The 22394-nt window shown below is 52.7% G+C and overlaps 1 pseudogene; it reads right to left on the bottom strand.

Moving 5' to 3' along the window:
* Window positions 1-3007: 3007 nt before the first annotated feature.
* The window catches only part of LOC131094972 (zinc finger protein 850-like), a 590323-nt pseudogene continuing 570936 nt past the window's right edge, over window positions 3008-22394 (bottom strand).

The following is a 22394-nucleotide window of genomic DNA, read 5'->3' as shown; positions in this document are numbered from 1 at the left end:
GAGGGTGCCCTGCTTGTGGCCATGGCAGCAGTGCACGGCTCCATCTCTCCTGTCTCTCTCTCTGGCCTCAGGCCCAGTTCCCTGGAGCACCCATGGGGGAGAATCCAGGGAGTGAGAGAGACAAAGGGCCCAAACTCCTGGGCTCAGGCACAGACAGGTCCATGGGGGAAGGAAAAGCTATGCAAGGAAGCAAAGCCAGGAATTCATTCCCTGCTTCCCACAGGCATGTGGGTGTTCATCCGTGCCCAGGTGAGCAGGGCTCCAGCCCAGGCAATGGTGACCTGGGGACACAAATGCCATAACTGCCAGCATCCCCCCCTTTCTGCTCCTTCCTCCTCTTTCCAGACTGATCCTTCTTCCACACACTCTGGGAATGCCCTGGGCTCGAGTCAGAGTCCCTGTCTCAGCTGTGTCTCTGCCCCTTTCGGCTGCTCCCCCAGCCCCTCGCTGCCAGGGCAGGATGAGGAACAGGAAAGGCCTCGGCTCTGGGCAGGAACATAAACCTCCTGGAACCTTCCCTCTGTTTCCAGGCCAAACACAAGCCCTGCCCCAGAGAAGCCCCTGGGAAGGAAGTTCAGCCTCCCCAGCCCAAAGCAGCACTCAGAGCCCATCCCAGCCCCAGGCACTGCCTTCCCCAGAGCGTCTCCTTTAGGGCAGGGATGGCCCAGCAAGTGCCAGGCCGGTGGTGATTGCAGATCCGGGGAAAACAGGCGGGAGGGGATCCATGCTGGAGTTCCAGTGGTGCTTTATGGGCCAGCACATCCAAGGGCTCCAGACACAGAGAACCACGAACAAAGCAGGGTCCAGGGTTTTATATGGGACAAGGGAGGTGGAGCTTTGGTGCTGCCATGGTATTTTCTGAAAAATCCCTTTGCCAGGAGTTCTCTCCTGAGAAGCTGAGAAGCTTCGGAGGAAAAGAAAAACAATAATTATCTGCTGCTGTGGAATGCAACAGGTGCATCTTTGATTGGTCCATGTTGGTTGTTTCTAATTAATGGCCAATCACAGTCAGCTGGCTCGGACTCTCTGAGAGTCACAAGCTTTTGTTATTCTTTTCTATTCCTTGCTGGCCTTCTGATGAAATCCTCTCTTCTATTCTTTGAGTATAGTTTTAATATATCATTTTCTTTTAATATATTATAAAGCAATAAATCAGCCTTCTGAAACATGGAGTCAAGATTCTCATCTTCTCCCTTGTCCGGGGGCCCCTGCAAACACCACCACACTTTGGCTCTGAGGCCAATGGGCAGAGGGAATAAGGGCGGTGCAAAGGCGGCACAAAAGGGCAACAACCAACTGGGATTCAGGGGAGGAGCTGCAGGGAACGGGAACCAATGGGAAAGAGGGAGTGGGGAACATTCTGGAACTGGGGAGGAGAACAAGGATGATGTAACTTGGGTCACCAACATATAATGGACATGATGCCAGCAGGACGCACCAGGGGACAATGTCACCACACCTGTGGGGATGCTGCCACCAGGACACCAGCATGGCCCCTGTGGATGAAACTGACCCTTGCCCTGTCCCCAGAGGCAGTTGGGGTCCCCTGAGCGCGGTGGCCCTGGGACACCCTGGTGGCTGTCACTCACTCCTGGGCCACTTGTCACCAGCTGAACAAGCTCCCATCCTGCCCTGCTGGGGGGTGACATTCGGCTGGGACACCACAATGGTAGCAGGGGGGACGTGGTGGCAGGAACTGCATCAGGCAGCGCCATGGCTGAGATGAAGGTGCTGGTGGCACTGTGGTGGCACTGTGGTGGCACTGATGCTGTCCCAGTTCATGTCCCCATCCATGTTCATGTCCTCCCATCCATGGCTGTGTTCCCCCATGTCCCTGTCCATGGCCATTCCCAACTCAGGTCCCCACCCAGGGCTGTGTCCCCACACGTGCCCATCCAAGCCTTAGTTCAATGTCTTGATTTTTACCCCTATTTCAGGGCTTTCAAAGGGATGAACAGAAACCTTTGTGTTTGAAGGCCAAAACAAAAGGATTTCTGTGCCCCTGCCAGAAGAGCATCCATATGCTTGGGTGGGTGGGAAGAACCTTTTTTGGAGGGGTTTCTACCCCACTGTCTCCAAAATCATGGGTTTTGCCCAAATCCGACCTGATTTGGTTGTGGAAGATGCCTGTGGGTGAGGAAGGGGCTAGCAGCGGGCCTGTTAGCTAAAAGAGCGAGAGGTAAGAAGAAGAAGAAGCTGATAAGGAGCTTTCTCCAAGGCCGTAACCAAGGAGATCGAGAGAAGGAAGATAAGAGCATTCTGCAGCTGGATGAAGCATTTTTAGAAAGTTAGGTGGAGTCAGAGTAACTTTTCACCAATGGGATGGTATTGAATTATTGTGGTAGAATAGCTAAGATAGAAGAAGGGTAAACAACTGGAAAGTGTATAAAAGATCAGCCATTTTCACCAATAAACTGTTGCCAAGTGTTGCCAACTGAGACTGCTTGTGGTCTCTGCTTTATGTCGTGACCGCCTCGACTGCGACAAGTGGGGCAGAGAGAATTAAAATGATGGATTTATGTTGGAGAAGACCTGCAAGGCCATCCAGTGTTACTTGATGCCACCAAAACACGCAAAAAGTGAGATTTTTCTGGGGTCAGAAGTCAACAAATCTGCTCGATGTCACTATAGGACACAACACAAGCGCACATACCACTGTTGTCAAGGTGAAAAAAGGAAAGTTTTTATTTTCTGACTCCAACATTTATAGTTTTCCAAAAGTGACAGCGGATCAGAGGGTGAAATTCCCACCTCTCCAATGACTCTGGACAAACCAACAGTCCATCAAATTTCTCCTCCTCCAGAAAAGAATGCAAAACAATAAGTTGTTTACAGGAAGTGTGTGAGAAAGTTTGCTACAAGAATGTAAACATCAGAAGGCTTAGAAAATCTTAAAAAATCAGGGCGACAGCTCTCCACAATGGATTTCTGATGCTGGTCTGTGGATGTGCCCAGGTGCTCATGGGGAGCCAGGAGCCAGCCAGGTCTCTTCCTAACACAGATCACTGGCACCAGAGGTCACCAGGGCTCTGCCCACTGGGGTCACTGGGGATCATCCAGTGCTGATCCTCCAATGAGGGATGGAGCTGCGGAGCTGGAGCAGCACATAAAGCTCTTCCTGCCCTGGGGGCACTCCCACAGCTTCCCTCAGTGCTGGCTGCGTTGGTGCTGCGTCAAGGCTGACCTCTAGGAGAAGCTCTTCCCACACTGGGGACACTCGTAGGGCCTCTCCCCGCTGTGGATGTGCTGGTGGGCAGTCAGGTGGGAGCTCGTCCTGAAGCTCTTCCCACACTCCCCACACCTGTAGGGCCGTTCCCCCATGTGGCTCCGCTGGTGGGCAGTCACTTCATAGCTGGTCTTGAAGCTCTTCCCACACTGGGGACACTCATAGGGCCTCTCGTCAGTGTGGATCAGTCTGTGTCTGATGAGGGTGGAGTTCGCCCTGAAGCCCTTCCTACAGTTGGGGCAGCGGAAGGGCCTCTCATCGGTGTGAATCCGCTGGTGCTGGAGGAGATTGGAGGTGGTCTTAAACCTCTTCCTGCATTTATCACACTCGTACGGCCTCTCCCCTGTGTGAATCTTCTGGTGGAGGATCAGGCTGGAGTTGTAGGCAAAGCTCTTCCCACACTCCCCACGCTCATAGGGTCGTTCCTTCGTGTGGCTGCTCTGGTGGATAATCAGGCTGGACCTCAAACTGAAGCTCTTCCCACACCTGGGACACTCGTAGGGCCTCTCCCTGGAGTGGATGAGCTGGTGCCTGAGGAGGCTGTGCTTGTGCCTGAATCCCGTCCCGCAGTGGGGGCAGTGGAAGGGCCTCTCCTCGGTGTGAGTGCACTGGTGCAGGAGGAGGCTGGAGCTGCTCTGAAAGCTCTTGCTGCATTTGTCACACTCATAGGGCTTTTCCCCTGTGGAAAATCAGGCTGGATCTGGCTCTGAAGCTCTTCCCACACTCAGGACATCCGTAGGGCCGCTCCCCCGGGTGGACATGCTGGTGGCGGATCAGGCTGGAGTTGTGACTGAAGCTCTTCCCACACTGCTCACACTCATAGGGCCGTTCCCCAGTGTGGATTCTATAATGGTAGGTCAGGTGGCATCTCTTGCTGAAGCTCTTCCCACATTCTGAGCACTTGTGGGGCTTCTCCCTATCCTGAAGCTGCTCAGGGACCCCCAGCTTCAAGCTCCAGCCGCCTCCCTGGCACAGGGTGGGTCTTTCCTCCTTGGATCCCCGTGATCCACGTTTGCAGCCCCTCCTTGTGTGGGATTTCCAGGACTTTTCCTCCCCATTGGATTCCTGTCCTGTGGAGCCGCTCAAAACGGCCTCTGCCAAGAGGCTCTGCCGTGGGGATTTGTCCGCCCTGCTCTCCATCCTCAGCTCCTTCCCTGGGGGAGGAAGACAAGGAGAGGATGGGATTTGCCTCCATGCCAGAGGGAAGGGGAGGAGATCCCCCCAGTGCATCCCTGGCTGGACAGCATCAGCAGTGGGGCTGTGCTGCAGCCGGGGGTCATGCTGGGCTGGGAGATGGAGCAGGAGAGAGGGGAAAAGGGGCACTGACTTCCTCCTCACCTGCCGGGGGGTCCTGGGGCATCTTTCTCATCCTCGCAGCCTCCTCCTCCACCTGGCGAAGGTTTGGGAATAGGAAGTCCTGGTTTGGGGAGCAAAACAAGTGCTGAGCGTGTTGGGTTTGATGGTCCCGGTGCCCAAGGGCAGCTGGAGAAGCCAGCGCCCCTTTCAGCCTCGGGGGGCCCAGACCCCGCTCATCTCCAGCCTCCCGCACTCCTCCCGGCTGCCGGGGGTCCCTCTGCACCGGGATCGCCCCCTCTCCGGGGCTCTCCCCGCTCCGGGGCTCCCGCGTTCCCCCCGGCTCTCCCGGGGATCCCCAGAGCCGGGATCGCCCCCTCCCTGCCGGTACCGGGCCAGCGCCCCGCGGGACCCCCCGAGATCCCTGCAGGGCCATTTCCGGCTCGGCTTTGGGCTCCTGCACGATCCAAACATCCCCGCCCCGCCAAAAAACCCTCCCGGAGACCCCCCCGCCATGGGCTTGGGGCGACCCCCCCCCCGCTCACCTGCGGGCTCTGGAGTGCGGAACCGGGGCAGCCGCGGCCCGAGCGGGGGAACCGCGTGGGGTTGGTGCTGCGGCTGCTCCTCCGCTGCTCCTCTTCCTCTGCTTCCCGCTCCTCTCTTTCCCTTTCCCTTTCCTTTTCCTTTCCCTTTCCTTTTCCTCCTCCTCTGTCCCTCCTCTCCCTCCCGCTCCTGCTGCTGCTCCGCTCCCAGCCCGGCCTGGGCAGTGCCGGCACCCAAAAGCAGCCGCTCTCTGCCCTGGGGGGTTCCACAGCGGCCCCGACCCGCGGGGCTCGGAGCGATACTGGGAGCACTGGGAGCGATGGTGAGAGCAGCGGGCAGGAACTGGGAGCGCTCTCCCTGCCAGTCTCGCTCTTACTGGGAGCACTGGGAGCTATGGTGAGAGCAGCGGGCAGGAACTGGGAGCGCTCTCCCTGCCGGTGCCGCTCTTACTGGGAGCACTGGGAGGGAACTGGGAGCAAAAAGCGCCCGGAGGCGGCTCCAGCCGGCGGTGGGCTGGGGCGGGGTAAGGGGCGTGGTTATGCTAATCTGGGAGCGATCGCGAGCTGGGATTGGTGGGCGAGAGAAGCGCGGGGTTTGCACGGTCACGTGAGGGCCGGTGGGGGGGCCTGAGCGATGGTGGCGGCGTCCGGTGAGAGGGGACAGGGAGCGAGAATGGGAATGGGGAATGGGGAATGGGGAATGGGGAATGGGGACAGGGAATGGGAATGGGAATGGGAATGGAGAATGGGGACAGGGAATGGGAACGGGGACAGCGAATGGGAATGGGGACCGGGAATGGGAATGGGGAATGGGGACAGTGACCGGGAACAGGGAGAGGGAATGGGTTCAGGGACCGAGAACGGGACTGGGAATGGGGACACGGCCGGGGACCTGGAATGCACTGGAAATACGGTACGGGGACCAGGAATACAGGACAGGGAGAGGAATGGGGTCCAGACTGGGATGAGACCAGGACGTGAACGAGATAGGGGGGACATGGGAACGGGCCGGGTGAATGGGAGTGACAGCAGGAATGGGGCAGCCGCTCCAGGGGACACCAGGAAGCGGGACAGGGGCACACGGGGGCGGTTCCAGGGCAGGGGGGTCCTTGATCAGCTGCCCCAGAACCTCCACCGGGGTCTCCCAGTGCAGCCGGAGCTGCTCAGCCTGGGGTGCTCAAAGCCCTGAGCAACCCCCAAGCCCTTCCCAGGTGTCGCCCTGGTTTTCTAGGATTTTCTAAGCCTTCTGATGTTGACATTCTTGTAGTGAACTTTCCCACACACTTTCTGTAAACAACTCATTGTTTTTCATTCCTTTATGGAGGAGGAGAGATTTGATGGACTGTTAGTTTGACCTGTGGCATTGCAGATGTGTCACTGTCACCTTCCAATCCACTGTCACCCTTGTGAAACTATAAATAGTGGAGTCAGAGAATAAAACTTCCCTTTTCTCCTTTCACCTGAAAACGGTGGTGTGCTTGTGTCCTTTCGTGTCGGTCGGCGACATCTGGTGACCACTGACGTGTATTGCAGCCTAGGCTGAGACACGAACAGCGTGTTGCGGTGAGACTTTCCCCCTCCTCCTTTTGGTGCTTTGCCTGCTGTTCTTGGGGCAGTGGAAACCTCTGTGGTTTTCCAGGATGATTCCCTCATTTTGGATCTCTGGAGGGAGGTCCTGCAGTTGAAACAGGTGTCTGTTTCCTGGGATGGTTTTGAGCGATTGATTCTGTGGGCCTAAGAGCGAGGGCCTAAGAGGGCGGGCAGCCGCAGCAGGGGAATGTGCAGACTAGCAGGAAGCGGGAGAAGAAGGTGCAGAAGGTTAAATTCCCCATGTTCTTGTGCGGTCAGTGTGGTAGGCCGAATCACATGTCTAACGTTTGTAAGGCGACTGTTCATGCTAATGGCCAGGCATTACCGGGTTCAGGAAATGTGAGGCGGAGCACGCAGCAGGGACGTGCCCAGACACAAGCTTCTCTCCAGACACCGGAGCCGATGGAGGTCTCCTTTGCCGGCTTGCAGCCAGCATCCGCGGATCAGCAGGCGTGGATGTCTGCACCGCAGCAAGAGTTGTCTTAGACTCCTCTGAGATACGCAAGGTTCCCCTGGATGCCTTTGGTCCCTTGGGTGGGGGCATGAGTGCTCTCCTTATGGGGAGGTCCAGTGCCACCCTCTAGGGCATCATTGTGCACCTGCGGCTCATTGATGCAGATTTTACAGGGCAGATTTGTGCCATGGTTTCCACACCCACTCCCCCTGTCACAATTCCAAAAGGGACACGGCTTGCTCAACTTGTGCCTTTTAAGTCTTCTGTTTGCAGGACAGCTGACCAGTCAGGTGGAGCTGGTGGTTTTGAATCCACTGGGCCGCCTCAGGTTCACTGGACTGCTGTCCTGACCAAGGACCGTCCCGAGATGCTGTGTACCCTGTCTGTTCCTGGTGCAACACCATCGGAAATCCACCTCCACGGGCTTCTCGACAGCGGTGCTGACATCACTGTCCTCTCCCTTGCCTCCTGGCCCTCGGAGTAGCCCCTGGATCCAGTGGGGACGTCTGTCACGGGCCTGGGAGGGACGGCGCAATGTTACGTGGCCCACCAGTCTGTGCTGGTCATGAACCCAGAGGGACAGATGGCCTGGGTTAGGCCTCATGTTACTTCTACTCCTGCCAACCTCTGGGAGAGGGATGTTCTGTCTGCCTGGGGGGTGCGTATTGGGACGGATTTTTGATGGGGGCCACTGCAGTGAAGGGCGCAGAGTGTCCTACGCCTCCTATATGGTGGCTGGTGGACAAAACTGTTTGGGAGAAGCAGTGGCCTCTCCCTGATGATAAATTAGTCGCCCTTCGGAATTTGGTGCAGGAACAGTTGGACCAGGGTCATCTGGAGCCTTCCAACAGTCCTTGGAACACTCCTGTCTTCTGTATCAAAAAGAAATCTGGGAAATGGAGGTTGTTGCAAGACCTTCTAAAGGTCAATGCTGTGATGGAAAGCATGGGACCATTGCAGGCGGGCATGCCATCGCCTACCATGCTTCCTGCAGGCTGGCCGGTCCTCATTGTGGATCTGAAGGATTGGTTTTTTTCGATTCCTTTGCATCCCGATGACAGACCGAAATTTGCCTTCTCGCTGCCAGCGATTAACGAGGCTGAGCCCGCACAGAGATATCAATGGAGGACATTGCCTTAGGGCATGTGTAATTCTCCTGCCATATGCCAGTGGTATGTGGCCCGTGCCTTGTCTGGAGTTCGCAAGCAGTTTCCTGATGCGCGTCTGTATCATTATGTGGACGACATTTTGGTGGCCGCATCCACCCAGGATGAGCTGCTGAGGATTCAGCCTCGGTTGCTCGATGCTTTGCATGCTCATGGACTGCAGGTGGCTCCAGAAAACGTTCAACAAAAACCACCTTGGAAGTACTTGGGGGTCAAAATTCTGGAACGGACAATCTGTCACCAGGAGGTGCAATTTGTGCATTCTGTGAAGACACTGAATGATGCTCAAAAATTGATAGGTGTCATCACTTGGTTACGTCCGTATTTGGGATTAACCAACGCACAGCTGTCTCCTCTGTATGATTTGTTGAAAGGAGACTCTGATCTAAAGTCGCCTCGCACACTGACCCCTGAGGTGTGTAAGGCGTTGGAGGTGGTTCAGCAAGCTGTTTCGGCTTGTCAGGTTTATCGCATTGATCCCTCCGTTGATGTCACTGTGTTCATCATCACTCCAGATTCGCATCCCACAGGTATCATTGGTCAATGGAGTGACAAATGGTCTGATTCCTTGCACGTTCTGGAATGGGTCTTCCTGCCCCATCAGCCGCAGAAGACGGCAACTACATTGTTTGAGCTAATTACTCGCTTGATAATCAAATGCCGACAACGGTGTTTGGAATTGATGGGTGCGGATCCTGCAAAGATCATACTCCCCGTGCAATGGGAGGATTTTGACTGGAGCTTTGCAAACAGTGTCCCTGCAGAGTGCTCTGGAAAATTTTTCAGGGCAGATCACTTATCATCTGCCCAGCCATAGGCTGTTGCATATGGCGAAATCCACACAAATTTCTTTGCGGCCCAAGAATAGTCAGGAACCCGTGCAAGGACCCACCATCTTCACTGACGGTTCAGGGAGAACAGGAAAGGCCATTGTTACCTGGAGGGATGGATCTGAGTGGCAGGTTCTGGAAGGCCATGAGAATGGGTCAGCCCAATTGGTTGAACTGAACGCTGCTGTCATGGCATTTGAAAAATTTTCCCAGGAACCTTTAAATCTGGTCACGGATTCCGCCTATGTGGCTGATATCGCACAGCGGTTGGGTCATTCGGTTTTGAAGGAGGTCAGTAATCCTGCCTTGTTTCATTTACTGAAGACCTTGTGGTGTGCCATTCAGGCCCGAGTTCATCCATTCTATGTTCTGCATGTGAGGAGTCACACCGATTTGCCAGGTTTTATAGTGGAAGGTAACGCGAGGGCTGACAAGTTGGCTAACACAGCGTGGGTAGCGCCTCGGCCTGATACACTCGCACAGGCCAAGGCATCGCATAGGTTTTTCCACCAAAATGCACATACCCTGCAGAAGCAGTTTCAGCTGACGCCAGCTGAGGCTCGTGACATTGTTGAGTCATGTGATGACTGCCATGCACTTGCTCCGCCTCTACTAGCAGGGGTAAACCCAAGAGGCCTTAGGGCCTTGGAGCTTTGGCAGACCGATGTCACCCAGGTTGCCAAGTTTGGCCGGCTCAAGTATGTGCATGTCACTGTTGACACGTTCTCCTCTGCGATGTGGGCTTCTGCTCACATTGGGAAGAAGGCCCATGATGTCCTTGCCCAGTGGAGGCAGGCCTTTTCCGTTCTGGGCATACCTTCTGCTGTGAAAACCGACACTGGTCCTGCTTATGCATCGCAAAAGGTGCAGCAGTTCCTGCAGTTGTGGGTGTCTCACACAAGTTTGGTATCCTTCTTTCTCCGACTGGTCAAGCTATTGTTGAACGTGCTCACGGTACTTTGAAGCGGGTTCTTCAAAAACAAAAAAGGGGAATGCAGGGTGAAACCCTGCACAGTCAGTTGGCAAAAGCTTTGTGCACAATCATCTCACTGTGCCGCAGAACTCAAATAACCCTGTCATTTTGAATCACCATCTCTCGTTGCAGGCTGCGGACGAGGCACATCAGCCTCAAGCAAAGGTTTGGGTGCAGAATTTAGTCATCAAACAGGGAGAAGATCCCTATGACCTTATTGCTTCGGGGCACAGGTATGCTTGTGTATCCACAGATACTGGGGTACGCTGGGTAGCTTTGAAGTGTCTTTGTCCTGACCTGCAACAGCAGACAAAGAATCCAGCCAATGGGCAAAATGGAAACCATGACCAACATGAAAGGCATCAAGTGGGTGAATCATTGAGTGATGACTCAGATGCAGGTGATGAGAGTGAATACTCTGATGATTCCTCTGCAAATGGACACAGAACATTGTTCATGCCTTCTCTTTTACATTGTTCATTTTCTTTTCTCTTTTTCTTTTTTTTTTTTAATGGAAATGGGTGAGATGTCGTCCTGATTTTTTAAGATTTTCTAAGCCTTCTGATGTTCACATTCTTGTAATGAACTTTCTCACACACTTTCTGTAAATAACTCATGGTTTTGCATTCTTTTATGGAGGAGAAATTTGATGGACTGTTGGTTTGTCCAGTGTCATTGGAGAGGTGGCACTGTCACCCTCCAATCCACTGTCACTTTTGCAAAACTATAAATGTTGGAGTCAGAAATTAAACTTCCCTTTTTTCTTCACTTTGTGTGCAGCGGTGTCCTGTAGTGATAGGAGACAGGTGACTAGACACTCCATGTTCATGCAGCAACAGCCAGCTTGAGATCCTACTTTCTTATATAAATAAAAAGGCCCATGAGGTTAATCCTCATTGGCAAAGCCAGTTACTACTCAGCTAACCAGCCAATAGCAGCCTGAGTCCCCAATGGCCTGGGCCTGCTCCTAATGGTCAAATTACATAAGTAAGGTAATTATATAATAAATCACTTATTTCAGTTATAAAGTTGGAATTATTTATACTGTGAGGCCTATAGACCATCTGTAGACCACCACAGAAGAATAGCTCATGAATATGTGATCAATGTGTGTGATAAAACCTCTGCTCACCTGACGCTTGGGGCACTCGAATGGAGGAAGGATCCTCCAAGTGATCAATGCTACTATAAAGAATGGCTGCTTTCTAATACTCAAATTGTGTAGAAAGTTGCTATTTGGGTGATTTCAGTATCAGTTCCTCAAGGCCCCACAGTTTCACAGTGGCCCTTTGATTCTCAAGTGTCACAATTGCCTCAGTCCCACAAGACCCCAAAATGTCCAAACAGTCTCCTTAATTCCATGGGGCCCTGAAGTGCTACAATGGCCCCTCGGCTCCATGAGGCCCTGCAATGTCACCCTGGGGCAGGAGGCCAGGAGGGATTCGTTCCCCAAATGCTGCAGCTCCCTGGGCCAGCTGGCACCAACACCTTCTCCCAGGCCAGAACTGCTGGGCACTGCCAGGGCCAGGCCACACTGCAGCTCCCTGCAAACCATGGCAGGGGCTTCCAGGCCAAAACCTGAGTCACAGACAGTTTGTCACTCTTCCTGTCTGTATATGTCCCATTGTGGGGTCCCCTTTCCTGCAATCACTGCAGCACTGGGACCATCCTGGAGCTCTAAACGAGAGAAATGGCCAGTGCTGCACCTCTGCACTGACTCGGGGATGGTGGGAAATGCTCTGTGGGGTGGCTGGAAGGATGGAAAAAGGACAATTGGCTGTGCAGAGGGAAACCTAGCTGGGCTGCTGGAGTGGGGCAAGACATTGCTGTCTGGAGGAGAAGTTGGCTGTGAAAGTCCCTCCTGTGGATGCTCATGTGCCCAAGAGTCGGGCACTGAAGAGCATCACAACAATGGACAGGAGAACGGGACTGCCAGGATTTAAGTGTCTGAGGGTCTGGACTGGCCACACAAGGGTGAGTTATTTCTGGACACCTCAGATCATCAGGGAAGAGATGCAACCTCCAGATGGGCTCATGAGCGAGGGGTGGATTTAACCCTGGACACCATCTCCAGGTTATCCCTGACTGTGAAATGTGGGCTGAGATCAAGCACGACCAGGCAGGTAAAGCCCCTGTGGTATGGGGGACAATGGTGGGAATATGAATGTGGGGAGGCACATGGTCTTGCTAGTGGGAGTAGGAAATGGGAGAGCACCATTCCTAAACCACAACAGCCCTGTCAGAACCGGCCCTGTCCCTGCACTACCCCAGCTGTGCCGCCCCACAGCTGCTGGATCAGGAAGGGCAGAGCCATGGGGGAGGGAAATGCACAGGGACTCCTCCTGGGAGCAACCTTCCATCCTGCTACTCAGACCCCAAAGCAGAAATGCCCATCCAAAGCATGGAGGTCACCATTAGAGTCTCTGCCATTGTCCCACTTTGTGAATCTTTCACACTGAGATGTTGGTCCTTCCTTTCAGTTTCTTTACTTTTTAGCCTTTTAATGGTTCCTCCATAAAAAAGGCAATTCTTGTCCATGATATGGACAAGAGAATGAGAATTTGGCCAGATTAAAATGCTGGCACGGTGTGCATAGGTACTTGCAGCCCTGTGCAGAAGCAGATGGGATATAAGAATCAAAGAATTGTAAAATGCTTTGAGTTAGAAGAGACCTAAAAAGCCTCTGGTAAAACTCCCCTTCCATGACCCAGGAACACCTTCACTCATTCAGGTTGTACAAAGCCCCTGACCTAAACATTTCCAGGGGTGGGATTTCTATTTAAAGGGCAACCAGTGCCAGTGTTCTGCCACCATCATCATAAAATATTTTATCCCTACAGAAAATCTAAATGTGCCCTCAGTTAGTTTAAAGGTACAGTATATTAATCTGTATTATATTCCCCAAAAAGACTTTTAGGCAAAAAGGTACACAGCCATTCTTGGATGTAAATCACATCTCCAAGGTCGAGCATATTTGAGAGGGCCCAGAGATCTCCCAGGATGTGCTTTGGAGGCCCCAAACATGATCACTTTATGGCAGCTGGAAATTGTGGGTTCAACTGTGTGGAGATTGAGGAAAGATTGAAAACAGCCAGTGATGACTACAAAGGTAGATTCAAATATATTGGACCTCTTCTTCATAGTGGAAATGAGCCTGAGATAAAAATAATGTCAACAAATGCAGCTGTGAAGACCCAGAATGGAAACCAAGAGAGATGAATTTCCCTCCCAGGGCAGGGCTGTGGCACAACACATCTGCCAGAACGATTTTGGGTCAGCCCAAGGCTCTGTGTGGGCAGGCAGAGGCAGGCAGGAGGCAGAGCTGTCAGCAAAGGAAGGGCCCAGCCAGGTGGGGCAGCCGGGGGATGCCGACAGCCTGCAGGGACGGAGGCGCAGGGCAGGGACACCGTGGGACAGCCTGGGCTGCACAGGGCACAGGGATGGGCAGCAGCTGCAAGACAGCCCTGCCAGAGCCAACTTGGGCAGCACTTTGGCCATGGCTGCTGGGCCTGGGCCTGAGGCCACGAGGGGACAAGTGACCCTTGCAGGGCTGGGGCCTCATTGCCTCCTTGTCCCTGCTCAGCAGCCTGGCAGGGGCCGCCCCATGCTCCTGCCCTTGGCAATGCACATCCCCACATGCCAGTGCCCATCCTGGCAAAGAGCCCTGAGCAAGGAGGGAGGGACAGGATCTGCCTGGCCAGGGGCTGGGGCTCAGGCCTTGGCCCTTGGCATTCATTAAACACATCTAGGTGGGCTCAGCACCAGAGACACCTTTGCCTTGTTTGTCCCCAGCTGTCCTCACTGCCTCCAGTGTTCTGCTCTAACTGGAACCTGGAGACACTTTCCCAGTCGTGTCTCTCAGTGGGACGCATTAAAACTTCAAGAAACTTTGGAATTTCACTTGAATTTTTAGTTGTTGAGAAGTTTTTTGAACACTCTCTCAGGGACTGAGTCTGATGTAAAGAACACCAAAGCCCCAAGAGGCTCATTAAAATCCTTGTGCTGTGCCTGTGCTGCTGAGCTTTAAAGGAACAGCTCTTCCCAGGACCAGCTTCTCTCCCAGCCCAGCAGGGCTGAGGGCTCTGCCTGCAGGCACTGAGGGGACAGGAGCCAGGCAGAGTCAGGCTGAAGGCAATCAGGATTGGGAAGACATTGAGCTGAGACTTTACTTGGAGGAAGATCTCCACAGCCCTGTGCATGGTGAGTGTGTGGGTGCAGGGCAATGTCCCCTGTGCTCCTGGAGGGATCTCCTGAAGGCAGCACACCCCACAGCCTGGGGGATGTGTCAGGAGGACTCTCCCAGTTTCTCTGTGGCACAGGAGCAGGAGGAGGATATGCTGCAGAGCGGGGCTGCCCTGGGCACCACCAGAGGGACAGGGCAGGATGGCTCCTGCTGCCAGGGATGGCTGCAGGGGGTGAAGCTGGGGCTGCAGCCAGGGCTGCCCAGGGCTGTCCTGCAGAGCAGCTCCTGCAGCCCTCAGGGCTCTTGGCTAGCCCAGGACATGTGCCACCTGCCAGGGGCAGCTCTCAGCCTGCCTGGCAGCTCCCCATGGACACTGCAGGGGAGAAGTTGGAGGTGGAAGGAGCCACCCCCATCAGGGCAGATTCCTCCTGCTGTGGTGATGGTGCTGCATGGCCAGGGCTGCTCTCAGCTTTCTCCTAAAGGGAAGGTAAAGGGGCTGTCAGCTTTGGCTGTGTTACTGAGACTCCTGCACTGTCACCCTGGGCATCAGCAGATGTGCCTCAGATCTCCCTCAGAAAGTGCCTTCTCAGCCTCCTCTCCCTACAGACAGCAGCAGCAGCCCCTTGGCTTGCAGCATCTCTGTCTGTCTGGCCTGCCCTTAAGGCCCTGCTGCCAGGGAGATGCCCCTGGGCAGTCCCTGTGCTGGGAGGGGTCTGCAGGGTCGAGCTGAGCCCCCAGGGCTGGGCTGGACTCTGGCATCACTGGCAGGGATAAGGCTTGGATATGGAGAAACTGCTCCCAGTAGGCACAACTTCAGGAAGCAGAGAGCCAGACCAGCCCTTGGTATCCCTTCCATTGAGATGGACAAGGAAAGAGAGAAGGATTTGGAGAAAATTATTTTTAAACTGGAGAATTCAAAAGTTAAACTTTTTGTTCAATCAAGTTATAAGTGCAATCACCGTGAAATAGTGTGAGGTAAAATGAGCAAAGCGCACCTGTGTGGGACGAGTGGGTCTGATTGTGCTGGGGCACAGGGAGCCCTGTTTTCCCTCTGGGCTCCCCGGTGCTCTGGCACAGAGCGATGCGCAAGACAAGGCAGCAGCACAAACCTGGGCTCAGAGATAAAAAGTTTCAGCAAATTCCCCAAAAAAGGAAGTATATTTGAGGGAATTTGTAATAAAAAAGGATAAGTATAAACAATTAATTCTTTCCCAGCTTATCAGTGTCTTCTTTCAACAGCCCACGATGCCAAAATGAACAAATGTCCAACAGCAGCTCCATCAGGCACTTCCTCCTGCTGGCATTGGCAGACACACGGCAGCTGCAGCTCCTGCACTTCTGCCTCTTGCTGGGCATCTCCCTGGCTGCCCTCCTGGGCAACAGCCTCATCATCAGCGCCATAGCCTGCGGCCACCACCTGCACACGCCCATGTTCTTCTTCCTGCTTAACCTGGCCTTCAGCGACCTGGGCTCCATCTGCACCACTGTCCCCAAAGCCATGCACAATTCCCTCTGGGACACCCGAAACATCTCCTACACAGGATGTGCTGCACAGCTCTTTCTGTTTGTATTTTTCATTTCTGCAGAATTTTCCCTCCGGACCATCATGTGCTATGACTGCTATGTATCCATCTGCAAACCCCTGCACTATGGGACCCTCCTGGGCAGCAGAGCTTGTGCCCACATGGCAGCAGCTTCCTGGGCCAGTGCCTTTCTCCATGCTCTCAAGCACACAGCCAATACATTTTCCGTGCCCCTGTGCCATGGCAATGCCCTGGGCCAGTTCTTCTGTGAAACCCCCCAGATCCTCAAGCTCTCCTGCTCCAAATCCTACCTCAGGGAACTTGGGCTCATTGTAGTTAGTGCTTTTCTGTTATTTGGTTGTTTTGTGTTCATGGTTTTCTCCTATGTGCAGATCTTCAGGGCTGTGCTGAGGATCCCCTCTGAGCAGGGAAAGCCTTTTCCACCTGCCTCCCTCACCTGGCTGTGGTCTCTCTGTTCCTCAGCACTGATATATTTGCACACTTGAAGCCCCCCTCCATCTCCTCCCCATCCCTGTATCTGGCCGTGTCCGTTCTGTACTCAGTGGTGCCTCCAGCCCTGAACCCCCTCATCTACAGCCTGAGGAACCAGGAGCTCAAGCATGGCATAAGAAAAATGATGACTGGATGCTTTTCAGAAGGAATAAAGTACCCCTTTTGTATAGCATAAGATTTAGAGTGTAACTCATTACAGACTCAGTCTACCTTTTCATGTATTGGTAGTGTGGTGGGTAAATAGTTTTGTTTTTCTTGTGATTATCTTGATCACAACATAATCTTATTGTTCATTCCTCTTCTATTTAAGTGTTTTCCTCTTGAATTTGACTCAGAGATTTTTTAAAATTGGGAATTGTGCTTTGGTTTTTTTAACAAAATAAAGGACCCTGCTTCAAATGCTTTCTCTACTACCCTTCCACTGAGACTTTTGTAAAAGCTGTGATGCTTTGCAGCACACCAGCACAGACAGGGAGATCACACCAGCATGTGATCTTTTCAGAGCTCCTCTCAACTCCTCCACACTCCCCTTTGGAGCCCTTGTTGTGCTCTGAGGTCTGAGAGCTCTGGAAGCAGGGACCGCAATGACAGCTTTTTTGAGAGAGCTGACCTCCATTCCAGCACTGCCATCAGCAAATGGATCTCCTCAGCCCAGTGCCTGAGGGCTTCTGCCACAGTCTGTCTCAAGAACATGCCAAGGGATGGATTCTAAAGAGGCTCATTGTTCTCCCAGGGCTCAGTGGGATCAGATCAGGGTCCCTGTTTCACTTACAAGGGACTCAGGTCTGGGTCAGGTTTTCCTTGTGGGTGGCCAGTGCCCATCAGATGGTGAATGGTCTGTGCTGAACCTTCCTGGGGCTCTGCAGCTTGTGCCAGGGCCGATGGCTGGGGAAGGTTTTCTCTACCTCCTCCTTTTACTTTGCAGTGCCTCAGTTTTCTGGGGCATCCTCATGATTTTCAGTGTCACCAGTGCCCAGATCAGTTGTGTCTCCTGAGATATTCTGACAGAGCATTTTTAAAACACAGTCCTCCCTCCTGCTGAATCCTCTCATCTACAGTCTGTGGAGCAGAAAGGATGGGCTTAGAGAGGCACTGAGAAAAGTGCTCAGGGCAGCTCTGAGTGGGGGAATAACACACCAGAGTCACCCATAAAAACTGACCCTCATGACAGGGACAGCAGGACAGGGCTGTGTCCTGGGCACTCCACTGGAACAGCTTTTTGGTATCAGGGCTGTTGAGACGGCTGGGCAGTGTCACTGTGGGACCTCTCTCAAACCCCTTGGAAAGGCCAGAGCCATCCCAGAGAGTCCTGGGCACTTGGGAAGGACAGACGTGAAACCAGTCTGCAAACAGGGCAGGGAGGGGGACAGGGAGAGTCACAGCTCAGCAGGGAAGGGGATGTGGCAAATCCTCCTTCAGCCATACCAGGCACTGGCAGGACAAGGCAGGGACTGCAGAACCCACGTGGGAGGGAAAAGAAGGGGATGTTGTGTGCCCAGACTTCAGCCAGGCCTGGGACAGGATCTGATGTGGTCTCCTCAGAGCCAGACTGGAGAGAGCTGGGCTGAAGGAGTGGAACATGGGCTGGGTGGGAATTTGGCTGAACATTGAGGGTCAAATGTCATCTATGGTACAGAGTCCTCTTGGTAGCCACACGCTGGTGACATCCCTCAGTGACCAGCCCTTGGCCACCACTGTGGAATATTTCTATTGTCTCTAAAATGGCATGAAATGTACTTTCAATTCCTTTGTGGATGCTGCCAAATTGCAGGGAGTCTGTGACTGAACTCATCGAGTTAATGGTGACTGCAAAATGTAATTGGGCAAGATGATTGAGTTGGGTAAATTTGTCTTGCCATCAGGTGGCAAGCAAGCTACAAGAAAGAGAAGAAAAAACTTATACAACAGAAGAAAGGCAGTTCAATAGGGAAAAACCCAAACCCAACCAAAAAATACAAACCCCAAACCCAAAGCATGATCCACCCACAACAACACAAAAACAACACAAACAAACTAACCACAAAAAGAAAAGGTCAAAAAAAGAAGAAAAGCAAATTCACAAGAAATCTCCTATCAGCAGAAGATATTTAACCACCTTGTGGCAGGAGGGGATCCTGTATGTGTAGGTGCTGTTTTGAAAGAAAAATATCTTAAATAAGAAATTAATCCCATACCCTACTTGCCCCTCTCCTTCTCTCAGTTGATTGCTGATCATGGTGTGACATGGAATGGAACATCCCTTGGGTCAGTCCAGCCCAGCTGTCCCATCCCTGTTCCCCAGGAACACTTGCCCACCCCAGGTCCATAGGTTGGGGGGTTGCAGATGCCTCATGCGGGGTGAGCACTGAGACAAGGACAGGAGAACAGAACAACATTTACTCTTCTCAAGGACAGTAGAACAGAACAGTACAGCCTTGGAGAAAGTGATTGAGGATGTACCTCTGGCAAACAGAAGTCACACAAAATGCAAGCAGGATGCCAGCTCAGCTCTGCAAGGCTGACAAAGCAGAAGTTATGCAAAACAATAATATTGCCATACTCAAAAGTGTGGGGGTCAAGGAACAGCCACCTAAAAGGACACTGGATGTTGAAGAAAAAACCCAAAGATAAGGGGTGAAGCTATGTCAAATAAACTCAAAGGAAGTGGGGACAGCTAATGGATACATAATCAACGTGTGTGATAAAAACTCTGTTCATTTGATGCTCAGTGCACTCCAATGGAGGAAGGATGGCCCAAGTGACGACCATGCTATAATAAAGAATACCTGCTTTCAAATACTCAAAAGTGTTCAGAAGTTTCTGTCCAGTGGGTTTCAGTATCAGTGGTGTCCTTGACTCCCTTATGCCCCACAGTTTCACAATGGCCCCTTGGTTCCATGAGGCCCTGCTCTATAACAATGGACCCTTGGTTCCATTGGGTTCTGTACTGTCAAAATGGCCTCCTTGGTTCTGCACTGCCACAATGTTCTTCTTGGTTCCACGAGGTCTTGGTGTGTCACAACAGCCCCTTGGTTCCATCAACTGCCAGAGTGTCACCCTGGTCTCTTGGATCTGCAGTGTCACAATAGACAATTGGTCACAAGCAGCCCTGCTGTGACACCATGATAATTTGGTTCCATGGGGACCTAGAGTGTCACAGTGGTTTCTTGGATCCACGAGGTTCCACAGCATCACCATGGTCTACTTGGATCCGTAGTATCTCCATGGACCATTGGTTCCATGTGACCCTGATGTGTCATAGTGGCTCCTTGATTCCATGAAGCCCCACTGCATAACAATGGAGTATTGGTCCCGTGAGGTTCTGTACTGTCAGCAATGGTCTCCTTGGTTCTGGACTGTAACAATGGACCCTTGGTTCCATGAGGTTCCATGATGTCACAATGGTCTCCTTGGTTCTGTGCTGTGAAAACGGCTGCTTGGTTCCATAAGGCTCCTCAGTGTCCCAGTAGTCTCCTTGGTTCCATGAGGCTCTGCAGTGTCACAATGTTCCATTGTTTCCAGGAGCTTCTGTCCAATCAACCATGTCCTTTGTTCCTATGAGGCCACACAGTGCCACACTGTCCCCTTCATTCCATGAAGTTCCACAGTCTAACATGTTTGCCTTGATTCCAAGAGGTTCCCCAGTGTCACAACGGCCCCTTGGTTCCATGAGGTTCCACAGCATCACCATGGTCTCCTTGGATCCACAGTATCTCCATGGACCATTGGTTCCATGTGGCCCTGCTGTGTCGCACTGGTTCCCTGGTTCCATGAAGCCCCACTGCATAACAATGGAATCTTGTTCCTGTGAGGTTCTCTACTGTCACCATGGTCTCCTTGGTTCTGGACTGTAACAATGGACCCTTGGTTCCACAAGGTTCCATGATGTCACAATGGTCTCCTTGGTTCCATGAGGCCTTGTTTTGTCACAATGGACCCGTGGCTCCATGAGCTTCCATGGTGTCACCATGGTCTCCTCAGATCCTCATTGTCACAATGGACAATGGGCTCCATGTCCCTGCTGTGTCACAATAAACCCTCAGTGCCATGAGGTTCTGTGGTGTCACAATGGTCTGCCTGGTTCAACGAGACCCTGGAGTGTCACAATGGCTGCTTGGTTCCAAGACCTTCCACAGCATCAACAATGGTCTCCTTGTTTCTGCAGTGTCATAATGGACCTTGGTTCCATGAACTCCCTAAATGTCACTGGTCTCCTGGGTTCCATGTGGCCCTGCTGTGTCAAGACAGCCCCTTGGTTCCATGAGTTTCTGTACTGTCAGCAATGGTTCCTTTGTTCCAATGAGGCCCTGCAATGTCACAATGGACCTTTGGTTCAACAAGTCCCACATTGTTCCAAGAATCCTTAGTTCCATGGGGCCCGGTAGTGTCACAATGGTCCCTTGGTTCCATGGTGCCACACAGTGCCACAATTGCCCTTTGGCCCAACAGGGCCTCGTAGTGTCACAACGGACTCCTTGGTTCCATGGGGACACAAAGTGCCACAATGGCCCTATGGTTTCTCAAGGCCTCAAAGTGTAGAAATGGCCTCCATGGTTCCATGAGGCCCTTCTGTGTCAAAATGGACTTTGGTTCTATGATGCCCCAGAGTGTCATAGTGGTCTCCTTTGTTCTGCACTTTAAGAATCCTCCTTTTGGTCTCCTGGAGCTCCACAGTGTCACTACTGTGCCCTTGGTTCAATGAGGCTTTGCTGTGTCACAATGGCCTCCATGGTTCTATGGTGTCCTGCAGCAGAGCAATGGTCTCCTTTGTTCCATAGTGTCAGAATGGCCCCTTTGTACCATGGAGCCCCACAGTGTCACTGTGGTCCCCTTGATTCCATGAGGCCCTGCAGTGTCACAATGGCCCCTTGGTTCCAATGGGTTACAAAGGGCCATAATGTTCTCCATGGTTCCATGAGGCCCTGCAATCTTCCAATGGACCTGCAGTGTCACAAGGCTGCCTTAGTTCCACCAGGCCCTGCAGTGTCATGGTGTCCCCTTGGCTCCATGAGGCAAAGCAGAATCAGAATGGCCCCTTGGTTCCATGGAGCACCACAGTGTCACCACGATCCTGTTGGTTCCACAGGGCCCCTCAGTGTAACAATGGACCTTTGGTTCCATGAGGTTCCTCAGTGTCTCAGTGGCCCCTTGGCTCCATGTGGCCCTGCTGTGTAACAGTGTCAGGTGGTTCCATGAGGCCCCACAGTGTCCAAATGGTCTCCTTGGCTCTTGGAAGCCCCACAGAGCCACAATGAACCCTTGGTTCCAGGAGGCCTTGCTGTGTCACAATGGACTTCTGGTTCCAGGAGCTTTCACACTGTCAACAATTGTCTGAGCACTGCAGTGTCACCATGGATCCTTTGTTCCATGAGGTTCCATAGCATAACATGATCCCCTTGATTCCAGAATGTTCTGCAGTGTCACATGGACCATTGGTTCCATGCAGCCCCACACTGTCACAATGACCCCATGGGTCCAGGAGCTTGCACAGTGTCAGCAATAGTCTCCTTAGTTCCAGGAGGCCTTGCTCTGATACAATGGACTTTTGGTTTCATGGAGTTCCACTGCACCACAATGGACCCTTTGTTCTATGGGGTTCCACAGTGTCACAGCCGAGTCCTTGGTTCTGTGAGCCTCTGCTGTCACCAAATGTCCAAAATATCAGAATAAGGCTCCTTAACAATAATTTGTCTTTTCAGAGGGTATCAATTATTGAGGCCTAAGGTCCAACATGGGATGACTCCTAAGGTTATGAGGACATGTAATTCTACCAGTGTGTTGCTCATATACAGTCACTAAATGTGAATTACAATTTACCCATTTTCATAAAACCCACCACAAGTTCGTTCCCAGATTCAGTCCTTGTTTTCTTTATCCCTGCACCCCTGAGCCAGATGTCTTCTTCTTCTCTTCCAACCATCCTTGCTGGGAAAGCAGCCCCTGCATGCCTTGCTCCTGTGCTGAAAGTTCATAGGCAGGGTAAACATGGAATGAACCCTTTTGGTATCAGCCCCAGGCTCTGTGTGGGCAGGCAGAGGCAGGCAGGAGGCAGAGCTGTCAGCAAAGGAAGGGCCCAGCCAGGTGGGGCAGCCGGGGGATGCCGACAGCCTGCAGGGACAGAG

This window comes from Melospiza georgiana, chromosome 32 (genome assembly GCF_028018845.1).
Source record: "Melospiza georgiana isolate bMelGeo1 chromosome 32, bMelGeo1.pri, whole genome shotgun sequence".
NCBI classification, from domain to species: domain Eukaryota; kingdom Metazoa; phylum Chordata; class Aves; order Passeriformes; family Passerellidae; genus Melospiza; species Melospiza georgiana.
This window is presented reverse-complemented; position numbering and strand designations above follow the sequence as displayed.